General features: G+C 41.4%; 2 pseudogenes; both read left to right on the plus strand.

Annotated features, from left to right (window-relative positions):
* Nucleotides 1-8,959, plus strand: part of LOC137234965 (uncharacterized) — a 35,173-nt pseudogene extending 26,214 nt beyond the window's left edge.
* Nucleotides 8,960-11,348: 2,389 nt separating this feature from the next.
* LOC137234966 (stimulator of interferon genes protein homolog) lies at nt 11,349-12,145 on the plus strand (annotated as a pseudogene).
* Nucleotides 12,146-12,408: the final 263 nt, after the last annotated feature.

Here is a 12,408-nt window from a genome sequence, read left to right on the forward strand (position 1 = left end):
CTTTTTTCTCCTTTTTATACACATGCAGGTATGAACCTTCTTTTTGTTCATGTGGCTGCGGGTGAGGTCGGTGGTGCAATACCCCGCCCAAGACGACGAGCTAGCCTGGGCCCGCAAGCATACATGCTTGCCGCCGCTCCTCACCACCCAAACAGTCAGCCACGTAACAATGGCGCCCAACGGTAATAGCCCGGTAATCTTTTTAGTTTTTTTTGGTCTTTCCATTTAGTTAATTTCTTTCAGTTTTGTTTTGATCTACATAAATCCGCCTTAATTCCTTTTAGTTCCAAAAATTTTCTTTCCGTTCTAAGCTTTTGTATTCTCAACGTTCATAGCCCGATCAATTTTTCATTTCCACGCTAATTGACTACCTCTTACTTTAAATTTCCCAATATTTTTTTTATTTTACTCCGTACTTTTAATTTTTGAATTTCTTAATCTATTTTTTCTACCTTTCCTTCTTTATATTTCCCAAATTTTGTTCTTCAGACCTTCTTACCCTTCCAAGCCCCATCCCTATTTCCGTCTTCCGACTTAGGACAGGGACAGTCAAGATGGCAACGCCGAGTGGGTTAACCTGATCGACAAGTGTCATCATGACCAGAGGATAGGGATTAGCTGAGTGTCCATGTCAGGGTTCCTTTGTTGAACTTTAACAGCTCGACAAAGTGGTAACTGGTATGGCACTTAGCTAGCGACGGACTTAGGTAAGAGATCGTGGCGAGCTGTTCAAGTACCTTACCGGGAGTCCAGCACTGCCGGTAAGTGAGGTTTACAGTCGTCGCCACGATATTTAGGAGTAGGAGGTGTGGCATCCACACATAGGAATAAGTTCTTGAACGTGAAGTGCCACACTTCCACGGACAGCACGATTGACCAGACTTCAAATACATAGAGACGGACTAACCACCTTCGCTGAACCTTCGCCAAGGCAGCACCACAGACACCAATACTAATACATTAAATTTCATTTGGTAACTTTTGATTTGAAATTAAAAATTTGATATTCTTGAAGTTTCGAGATTATTCAAAATTTTTTTTTACTGAATATTTCTTAGGAGGATTATTTCCAAACATCTTGCTTGAATTGCGTTTTTTTTTTTTTTTTTTGAAAATTTACATTTACCTAGCTCACCCACACAAACATAGTGTTCGAGGTTGGTTTTAGTTTTCGTTTAATTTTGTTTTCAGTTCTATCCCTGAGGTTTTTTTTTTTGATTCTGGGTCAGACCCTTAAATCGTGAAACCTAGATCACTAGGTTTGTCTTGCGACGCATACACACGCAAGCCAACATATAATTTGAATTCTCCCGTTTGCAAGTCCTAAGTTTCTATGTTTCGATTAGCATATACATAATAATTTACACCTAAACAAACCTTGTTTTAATTCTCACACACACACACGCACATAGCCCCTGAATTTAACTTCAGTTTTAATATATTTTGTTTTTATATACTTAAGCATTTTTGTTTTTGAAACTAGCGTATAAGTTTTTTTTTCTCATACGCATAAACCCACAAATCACTTGAATTACCATACACATACATACATACACACAAACCTATCACTTAATAATTGAATTGAATTTTTATATACATACATATATTGTAATTTTTATATCCGTTATTTAATATCCTTTATTTATATATTTTTTTTTTATTGGGTTTTGGGTGAATTTGGACCTATTATCTTATATTATTTACTTTTTTATTATTTATTGGATCTGAAAATACAAACAGATTGTTCTTACCGGAATATTTTCCTTGCATCTCATGTTTTTTTCTTTTTCGCATAATTTTTTTTTTTGTTTTTCCATTTGGGTTGCGGTCGGGATAGCGTTTCCTTGGAGGTATTATATATATTTAGTCGATTGTTCCTGCGTTTTTTTTGGATTTTTGGATTAAAAGTTCTGGCCGCTGCAGACAGTGAATGTCTGACCAAGCCCGGGAAAAATATACGGAGGAAAGATCTTTTGGGGGATTGGGAATTTTAGATTCCAATAGGCGTGTTACAAGGAGTCGTGCCAGGGCTCTGGAAAACCAGATTGCTGGCTCACTTTTCACGCAAATTGACACAGGGATACCGAGGCCCATAGACTTTGTGCCTACGGATTATTTCAATAGGTGTGCTTCGCTGATTTTCGGTTCCTTTGATCCTGAACGCCCGATTAGGATCTCTGTCGCGAACGGGGTGTCAGTCAGTGAGGCCGAAAATTCATTGAACTTTTCCCAGAAGATCGATTTGGTGTGCCAAATGTCGGATAGCGGAGATGAGGGTGCCCGAGGGGGCGATGTTCCGGTGATGGGCGCACCAGCAGGTGGTCCCAGAGGTCTTAATGCCCCTCTTCCTGACGCCACCCGCCAAGACACCAATGTCGAACAGCTGAGCCGAATGATGGCTATGATGGCGCAACAGCAAGACTTGGTTGTGCAAATGGCAGGGGAGGTCAGGAGCATTAAGACCAATGTTGATATCCTTGGTGGTCGCGTAGCGGATATGGAGGCTTCCGCGCAACCTTCGGGACATCGGTCCGCCGTGGCATCAACGCCACAACCTCAAAACCAGAGGGGGGAAACTACTGCTTGTGACGGTACGCCGAATACCAATCGGACTGCCGAGCGGGACGGTGGTAACCTTCCAAGGTGGAAAAAATTAGATTTGGACAAGTGGCACATCAAATGCGATGGGACAAACAAGGGAATGTGCGTCGAAAGCTTCGTATTCCGGGTGGAGAGAATGCGGGAACAACACAACATCTCCTACTACCAGTTATTCACGGACTTTCATTGTCTGGTTTCCGGCGGTGCCTTGAAGTGGTATTGGCAGGTGCTCGAAGACCATTCCGATGATCCCGATTTTGGGTATTTTGGTCTGAAAGCAGAACTGCTAAGTCACTTCAAGTCCGCCGAGTCCGACTATGAAATAATCGGTGAAATAAAGGAACGGAAACAGCAGCCCGCAAAAGCTTTCGACGACTTCTATAGCGAAGTCCACAACCTGCCATTCCGTTTGCGGAAGAGGATCCCTGAGAGGGAATTGTAAAATTAGGGGAAATCTTAAACCGTACCTAGCCAACCTGACCTTCGCCATTAAAATGGACTCGTTGGCCGAGCTCAAAGCTGAGTGTAAGAGAGCGGAAAAACTCATTAGGGAAAATAAGAACCGGTCCAGACCAGTTAGTGAGATAGGGTTCGAACAGCCCGATATACTGGGAGAAAGAAAGTTAGAAGCTTTTGATAGGAAGCCTCAGCGCCCACCCCAACACCAATCCCAATCCTTACCCCAACACCAAACCACAGCCAATCCCAATAGTGTTCGTCCTTCTGTTAGTCCTTCCGTATCCAACTGTACCGTCAATTCCTTTTGTGCATCACCCTTCCACTTGATGTTGTGTTTTTCGTGCGGTATGCCGGTGGATCACTTTGTGAAAAACCCGGCAGAAGCACAAAAACCACATAAATGTTCGTCCTCGTTCCACAATATGGTCTGTTTTGCGTGTGGAAGTGATTCGTCCTTTTGCGTGTTTAAGCCCAAACAGGGAAACCCGAGGCTGGCGGAGTTGACCGGGGACTCCAGCCAGGAGTCAGGCAACCCGGCAGATCTGAAATAAAAATTTTGAAGAAAGAAGAAATAGAACAGAGAGAGGAGGTTAGGAAACCACAAGGGACGGTGGAAAAACGCGAGGTAAAGAGTTTACACCAAAGAAAGATAGAGTATGAAGAAGCCAGAAGAAGGATATTTTGTGACACCATAAGTACTAATAGGAAAAAGAGAAATTTTGAGAAGATTCATAAGATGAGGGAGAAAAGGAGATATTTTAAGAAGTTGCGCAGCAAAATTGTCGCGACAATTGTCACTGTAAAAGGTGACAATAGATTTTTTGCAAAAACCGCGATAGGAGGTAGGGAAGTTTTAGCTCTCTTGGACTCAGGGGCGAGTGCCAGCTGTTTAGGAAAAGGCTCAGCGGCACTCCTGTGCGGTAAAGAGGCCTTGATTGTGCCGATCAGGGGTCAAAATATCCGGACCGCGAACGGGGAGGAAACCGCTGTGGTGGGGGTAATAAAATTACCTGTGGTTTGGGATAATGCCACAAAAGATTTGGAATTTTTGATAGTACCAGGCTTGCAGCAACAGGTTTATCTCGGCATAGATTTTTGGCAGGAATTTGGTATGAGTGTGGTGAGCAAAGGTATGAAAGGGAATGTGTGTCCAAGTGTTGCCAGTGTGGCGGAGCTCGTGCCCGCCGAGGGTGACTTGTCTTTCGATGCTGTGCAGCACGTTTTAACGTCGGAGCAAAATAATAGGTTGGAGCGTGTAAAAGCCCAATTCCCGTCCTTCGCGGTATTAGGGTTAGGCCAAACAGATAAGGAGGAACACGTCATCGAGATGGTTAACGAGAATTTGCCAGTAAAGCAGCGCCATTACCCGATTTCACCAGCTATTCAAAAACTCATATAGGCAGAGTTAGATCGAATGTTGGACATGGGAGTCATCGAGGAGTCCAACAGCAGCTCGAATTCGCCGGTATCGCTGGTAATAAAAGGGACGAAAAACCGCTTGTGCCTTGACGCTCGCAAAGTCAACGAACGAACAATTAAGGATGCCTACCCCTTACCCCACATTGATGGAATCCTCAGCCGACTACAAAATACACGATTTATTTCCGCGATAGATTTGAAGGATGCTTTCTGGCAGATTCCTCTGGAGAGGAAGTCAAGAGAAAAGACTGCTTTTACTGTCGCTGGGCGACCCCTTTACCAATTTACCGTCATGCCTTTCGGGTTGTGCAATGCGGCACAACGAATGTGTCGTCTCATGGACAAGGTCATTCCGGCCGCTTTACGTGAATGTGTTTTTTGTTTATCTTGACGATTTGTTAGTTTGTTCTGTAGATTTCGAGTCCCATATGTGTTTACTGGAAAAGGTCGCTCGGTGTCTTCGTGAGGCTAAGTTAACAATTAATGTCGAAAAGAGCAAGTTTTGTTTCAAAGAAGTTCGATATCTAGGGTACGTAGTCGGGGATGGATGTATCAGGACGTACGCCAACAAAGTGGTAGCTGTGAGGGACTTTCCAGTTCCGAAAACCCCGAAGCAACTACGACGGTTCCTGGGTATGTCGGGCTGGTACCGACGTTTTATACAGTACTATGCGACTATTGCAGCCCCGCTGCACGACTGCCTCAAGAAAGACAAAATCAAAAAGTTTGCAATGACGGAAGAAGCAATAAAATCATTTGAAATTTTAAAGCAGAGTTTGGTTTCTGCACCGGTGCTCACACATCCTGACTTTAAGCGTCGTTTCTATATTCAATGTGATGCATCAACGGACGGAGTGGGAGGGGTTTTGTTTCAACTGGACGATGACCAGAACGAAAGACCGATTGCCTACTTTTCGGCAAAACTTAATAAGGCGCAGAAAAACTATAGCATTACTGAACTTGAATGCTACGCCGCGATCGTGAGTGTGAAAAGATTCCGACCTTATATGGAAGGAACCCCGTTCACCATCATAACTGATCATGCCAGCCTCAAATGGCTCATGAATCAGAAAGATCTTTCTGGGAGGTTGGCAAGGTGGAGTTTGAAACTCCAGGGTTATGATTTCGATATCCAACATCGAAAAGGTGTGCAAAACGTGGTTCCCGACACACTCTCACGAATGCACATGGACGAAATACTGACGAACGACAGAGCCATAGACGTGTGTCTCGAGTCACCGTGCTTCGAGTCGGAGGAGTATACGGAGTTAAACAAGACGGTGACCGAGAACAAAGATAAGTTGCCAGACTTATGCATATCGGACGGTTACGTTTATAAACGGACGCAATTCGACAGGGGGGACGATCTTCTAGCGGACCAGACCTGGAAGCTCTGGGTTCCGTCGGAACTGCGACCGGGGCTGGTAGAGTCGTCTCATAGCTCACCGTCCGCTGGTCATGGTGGCATCCACAAGACACTGTCACGACTACGTCAGAAATATTACTGGCCAGGAATGGTCACCGACGTATGCGCCCATGTAAAAGACTGCGAAACCTGCAAAACGAACAAAACTCAAAACGTGTTTAAACAACCCATGATGGGAAAGCAAAAGCTCACAGAGCGACCGTGCCAACGTCTGTTCATTGATTTTATGGGTCCTTATCCGCGTACTAGTGAGAGTCATGTGTATGTCTTTGTATGTTTAGATCATTTCTCGAAGTTTGTGTTTTTAAAACCGATGAGAAGGGCCACTTTAGCTGAAGTCATAAAATATTTAGAGAAAGATGTTTTCCACGTATTCGGCGTGCCCGAATATGTCCATTCGGACAACGGAAAACAGTTTGTGTCTGAGATCTTCAACAACTTTTTAGAAAAATATGGTACCAAACATATAAAAACTGCATTTTATTCGCCACAGGGTAACGCTGCGGAGAGGGTAAATAGATCTGTTCTGCAGATCATTACATCCTTTATAAGGGATAACCAGAAAAACTGGGACAAATGCGTCAGCGATGCCGCTTTTGCCCTCCGCAGCGTTGTACACTCAGCCATCAACATGTCTCCATATTATGCCACTTTCGGTATGCCTATGATACAGCATGCTGCATCATACGAGCTGTACCGAAAGCTGGCGGCGGTAAAGGATGTTGATTGTGAGATAGAGGCAACAAGCGATAGAATGCAAATGATTAGGAACAAGATTATGAAAGAGCTGAAGTTGGCCCATGATAGGAGTAAAGAGATATATGACACTAGAAGTAGAGATGTAAAGTTTCAAATTGGACAAGTGGTATACCGCCGAAACTTTAAGCTAAGTTCCCAGGTCGATAACTACAACGCCAGGCTAGCTCCGAAACAAGTAAAATGTATCGTACTTAATTTTATAGGTAATGCAATGTACGAGCTTGGCGATAGTAGTGGGAAAAAGATCGGCGTATACCATGCTAAAGACATGTTTGCAAAATAGTTTAATGTTTTTCGTAGTGCTAGTACTCTTGTTCTATGTTATTTATTTATTTGTCGACGTATTGTATTTATTAATTTATTGACGTATGTGATTATATTATTAAATTATTTTTATTTATTTTTTTTTACCTTTTTATTTATTTGATTATTTTTGCATTTATTTATTTTTTTATTTATTTATTTATTTTACCTACTCGACTATTGGATCTGTGATATTTTATCCTATAAATTTTTTTAATTGTTCTGCTAACTGTGATATTTTGTGTTATTTTATTTTATTTTATTTTACTTTATATTTTTTTTATTTTTTTTTTTTTATTTATTCTATCTGTGATATTTTATAGAGTAGTATCTGTGATATAGGTTTAAGTAGTAGCATTAGCCCAGTGATTTAGTTTGTAAGTAAACAGAACAAAAGTTTAAAGGCGGGAAGAGAAATAGGCCCGGCATTGAGTCGTGGGTCGAGGCCACACGTTGGACGCGGGAAATGATATTTAGCAGGCTGCGTTTGAATTCTTTACGCCCACGCTCCATAGTGCAGGCACCATCGGCGGTTGCGAGCCTGTAACGACAGCCTGTCTCCATACTGGCCTAACTGAGTGGCAGAGTGTATATGCGTCTATGTGTTTATGTGTTTTGTGTCCAGGTCCGTGCCTTAGCCGCAATGTTGCCATCAACATAACATTAGCATAATAACATTAACATTGACAACTTGTACCGATAATGAACACAATGTTGCAGCGGAAGTAAGATGTTGCGCTTGGCATCATGCTGGGATAATAAATAAAATGTCACCATGCTGCTAATAACTTAGCAGCATCGATGAATGCCATACACCTATGTGTTTGTTTTGTTCTGTGTTATGTACGTGGAGGTGTATTTGTGCAAGGCTATGAGCGTGTGAATGCATCAGTGTGAGCGGTCAAGGCACGAACCAATTGTATCTGTGTAGGTGTTCGTTTTGTGGAGCGGTAAGCGTGTGAATGTATGAGTGCCTGATTGTACAGATGGAAAATAGGGGAAAGCCGAAAAGAAAGTTGACATGTAATGGTAAAAATTTTCCGTTTCTGGGTAACGTTCCTTACCACGGCGGTAGTTATAAAAGGGCACAACGTTAGGAAACGGGCCAAAGTATTATTTTATCGGTGCCAGTGAGTGTAAAGGAAAATGGTTAACACAAAGAAAAAAACAAAATTGTTAAAATCTTTAAATAATCCAAGTTTTTAGTGCGCGCCTCAAAACGAAGTACTAGCCGGTTTGCTAAATTTTGTAACCAAGTAGCTTCTTTTTAATTGTGTAGTGCGCGGCGAAAAGTGTTCTCGCGACCGCTAGAACCAGGCAAATCTGGTTTGCCAGCTAGCTCCCGATCCTGACCGTTGCAGCAAAAATAAATTAGACCACAAAGGCTATCGCCACTGATAAAACCAGGTAAGTCTGATGGATTTAATTGCCCTTGGATTTCTTTTTTTTTTCCTCCAACTTGGCATGCCCACTGGGAAGCTGGCTGCTATATAGCCAATTTTCCAAGCAAGCCAAGAGCAAACTTGCATTCATGTATACACGCCCACATACAGATATATGTGTGTCAGTGTGTATATTAATAATGCAGACAAAGATATAGATTCAACATCACCAGTTTTGCACACTAGGAATTCTTGAAAAATAACGTTTTTGTATATTACTAGGGCACTTTTAGAAAGCACCACTGGGCACGTCAATTTTAACTACATACCGCTCGGCAACAACAACAACCACGCACTACACTATGTTTTAATTGGTAGCGCACTCCACAACATAAACCACTACAGCACTTTTTTTATTGGCAATATACGGCCGCAACAACCACAACAGAATTTTGCTTTGTATTGGTGGCATAACGCTCAACAACGCAACACGCATTTCAATTCAACGGCACACCATTTGTTTCCACCAGCAACGAATCGTTATTCGCTTATTTGGTCATCAGCGGCGCAACGCCAACAACAACTGCGTCACCTTTTCCACTGGCCTTAACAACTCCCACCTGCGGCCACACGTTTTGGTATCGGCAATATATTGTCACCACAACAACAACTACAACAGCATTACCCTTTTGGCCTCTCAGTCGACGGCAAAACACCCAACAACAACACCTTCGATACACCATTTTGACAACATTTTTTTGTTGGTCGGGCTACACCAGCAACAACCACAGCCATTGCCTATTTTTTATTGGCGATACACCGCCCAACAACAAGTACTACAAACACCCACAAACACTACATTGTATTTAATTTGTTGCATGCGCACACCTCAACAACAACCACAAGAAATTGGCAACTGTGAGTATCGCAATTTTCACCGGCGGCACTGGGCCGCAACAACAACAGCCACTACACCACACACAACAAAAAAAAAAACACAACAACAAAAACCGGCGGAGGGATGAGCTTTGCAAACAACACATCTAGCTGTATTTTGAAATTCGTATATTTTGGATATATTATTAAGTTTATTTAAATATTGGTATAAGGGCCATCATTTTTACAGGGAACGGGCAAAAGGGGGATCATATCTCCGGGGTCAAGCATTTCCTTTTCGCGCATATAACGTCTGAGTGTTACTTTACCTCCATATTTCAGGAGTTAATGGTGGCACTTTTGCCTCCATAATTTTTTTTCGTTTCGTCTCGTCATTTCTTTAATTTTTCCACTTCAGTTTGACATTTAAATTTTTCGTGTATTTTCATGTCTCCGTCTTCTATCATATACACATTTTTCTTTTACACATGGTTTTTGCTACCTCTGGTAGCACCAAATTGGAACTTTAAAATGTTTGCCATTTTATATATATTTTTTTTTTTTAGATATTTTTGTTTTACACTTACTCTTTAGGGTTATTGGCAATATCATTCCCAATATAACCTCTTTTAGCCTCAGAAACCCGAGATTAGTAATTTTAGCGTGCCTTCCGCACCAAAGGCATTTTTTTTGGGTAGAAGACACATTTTTTTTTATCTCGCACTTGATGTTCATGCTGGTAGATTTGATACTACTAAAGCACTCATTACTAAAAGATTGCTAGCGAGTGATCTTGGCTGAGTGAGTACGGGTGGCCAACGTGGGCGTGGCCTGTAGAATTGTATGCATGATAAGAGTATCTCTTTTCAGCAAAGCTACTCAACTGCAGCGGCGCCGTTGGATAAGGAGAGTAACTTGTTGAGTGTTTTGAGTGAAATATAAAAATTTATCAATATACACCTGTTTAGTTGTATGTACATGTGTTAGTACAGATTCCTGCTCTTGCAAAAATAGAACAGGAATTAGCAAAGCAGAAAAATAAAAACAGATTGCAACGAACATATGTGCATGCATGAAAAACGTCACAAACGTACATTTGCACTTACACACATACCATTTGTTTTCATATACACATAAATTCTTTTCCTTGTTGACCTACTTTTGCTGTGTACATAATTGATCTTACGTTTATTTGAACGGTTGCGGTAGGTCAGGGACTAGAGTATTTGAATTTTTTTTCTTCGCCCTCTTATTTTGTTTTATTTGAATTTGTATCTTTAGAATTTAGGATTAGCTTCTATTAATAATATCGTATTAGGGTGGCCCTAAAAGTTTAAATTTTTTCATTTTAGGCCAGAAACTTTGTCTATTAGTCGTAGGTATTTTTCATATTGAACTGAATTTGAAATGTAGCTAGTTCCTCTTGCACTCTCATGAATTTTTAATATTCATTAGTAATAAAAATTAGCATTAAGTTTGAACAATTTCTTTATTGTTGCTTCTAGTAAATTGTTGGAAATCCTTGTCAAAGGATTGTATATTAAACTCGGAGTTTAAGAGTTTTTTTTGAATTACTGAACCATTAGCAGGATGTTAGTTGGTAATTTGTAAGCCTAAACTTTGTAAATAAATTATAAGAATTATGTTTGGATGAAAAATTTTAGATGCTTTCATAATGCAGGGCTAAAGTTTTAAGTCGGTGTTGGTGCTGCGCTTGTGCGCGGAAAGGTTAGGTGAAGGTGAGTGTTTAGGGAAAACGACTGAGTGACAGGGGACAGACCAGTGTCAGGTTTGGGGGCACTGTAAGGTAAACAGGAGTCAGCACAGTGCCCACGGTGCAATGCAAGTTGCACTGCAGAGGGAGGGTAGACTCCACCTGACAGGACGGGCCTCCATCTTTTTCCCCTCTTAACTCTGCCCCTCACGTTTATTTCTATCTTTTTCAGCTTTTTCTCTCCTTTCTATACACATGCAGGTATGAACCCTCTTTTTGTTCATGTGGCTGCGGGTGAGGTCGGTGGTGCAATACCCCGCCCAAGACGACGAGCTAGCCTGGGCCCGCAAGCATACCTGCTTGCCGCCGCTCCTCACCACCCAAACAGTCAGCCACGTAACACATATTATGCCGCGCATACTGCTACAATGTTCCTTCAAGGGTTCTTTTCTTTTGTATTATAGGTCTTTCTATATATCGTGCGCGCATTAGTCGAAGCTTACATTTTTTCCATCTCTTCATTATTTGGCATACATGCCAATTTTATGGTTATACCACTGCGTCAATGTACCGCATAGCCCACTTGATTATGCTACGTTTATACGAGCCAATCATAGCTTAGGTCTAGCCTCAAGTATGGCGTCTAATTACTTCCATGGCTATTTGAAGCTGACGGCTTATACCAATATTTCAGGCATAAGGGAGCGCATCGATATATATGAGCAGAGACATGATGTGAAATTCGCATTAAATCGCCTCATCATACTTGTGCCAAGTCAACTTTTTATTAAGTCAAAATTTGAAAGTCCTTACTTGGAGAAGGCGGAGCCGCTGCCTAAACTATATAAATCGTGCAGGAGTTTACCGCCCATATAAAAATTATGCTTATCGGTTTACTGCTATATGACGCTAGAAGGCGCAACGCCAATTTTGACATATTTTGAAACATTAAATTTTCAACCAACAAGTTCTAACGAAATTCGTCAAATGAAGAGAGAAATTCTTTTGAAATTTTTTTTTTTTTTGTTTAAGTACTTAAAGAAGTTGGTAGGAGAAATGCCGGAAACCGAGCAACGAGGTGTATTTAGTTGTATGTGTGCTGAGTATATAACAAGAAATCGTGAGATAACATTTTCGCAGCAACATATGGAGTCCTTCCGTCACAAAATGATACTAGAAATTGTGCGTGGCAGATTGTTGCCATAAAAAATAAATGAGTTATAAAGGTCTTCAAGAGTAATAAATAGTAGCGTGCTGAGTAGTATCGTATGTGTGGATGGGAAGACCTTGAAAGGAAGACGATTTTTCGTTAGCGTTGAATCTGGCAAAGTCCGAGAGAATGTTTATTGATTTTTTTTTGAACGTCGACTCCCAGGAAACGCAAATTTGTTTGGCCTTCTTTGCACCTTAATCCATACGGACTAAGCCGTTGAACCTCTTACATTACAAAGTTTGCAGCAACTTATACA

The sequence above is a fragment of the Eurosta solidaginis genome, chromosome X (genome assembly GCF_040869045.1).
Source record: "Eurosta solidaginis isolate ZX-2024a chromosome X, ASM4086904v1, whole genome shotgun sequence".
NCBI classification, from domain to species: Eukaryota; Metazoa; Arthropoda; class Insecta; order Diptera; family Tephritidae; genus Eurosta; species Eurosta solidaginis.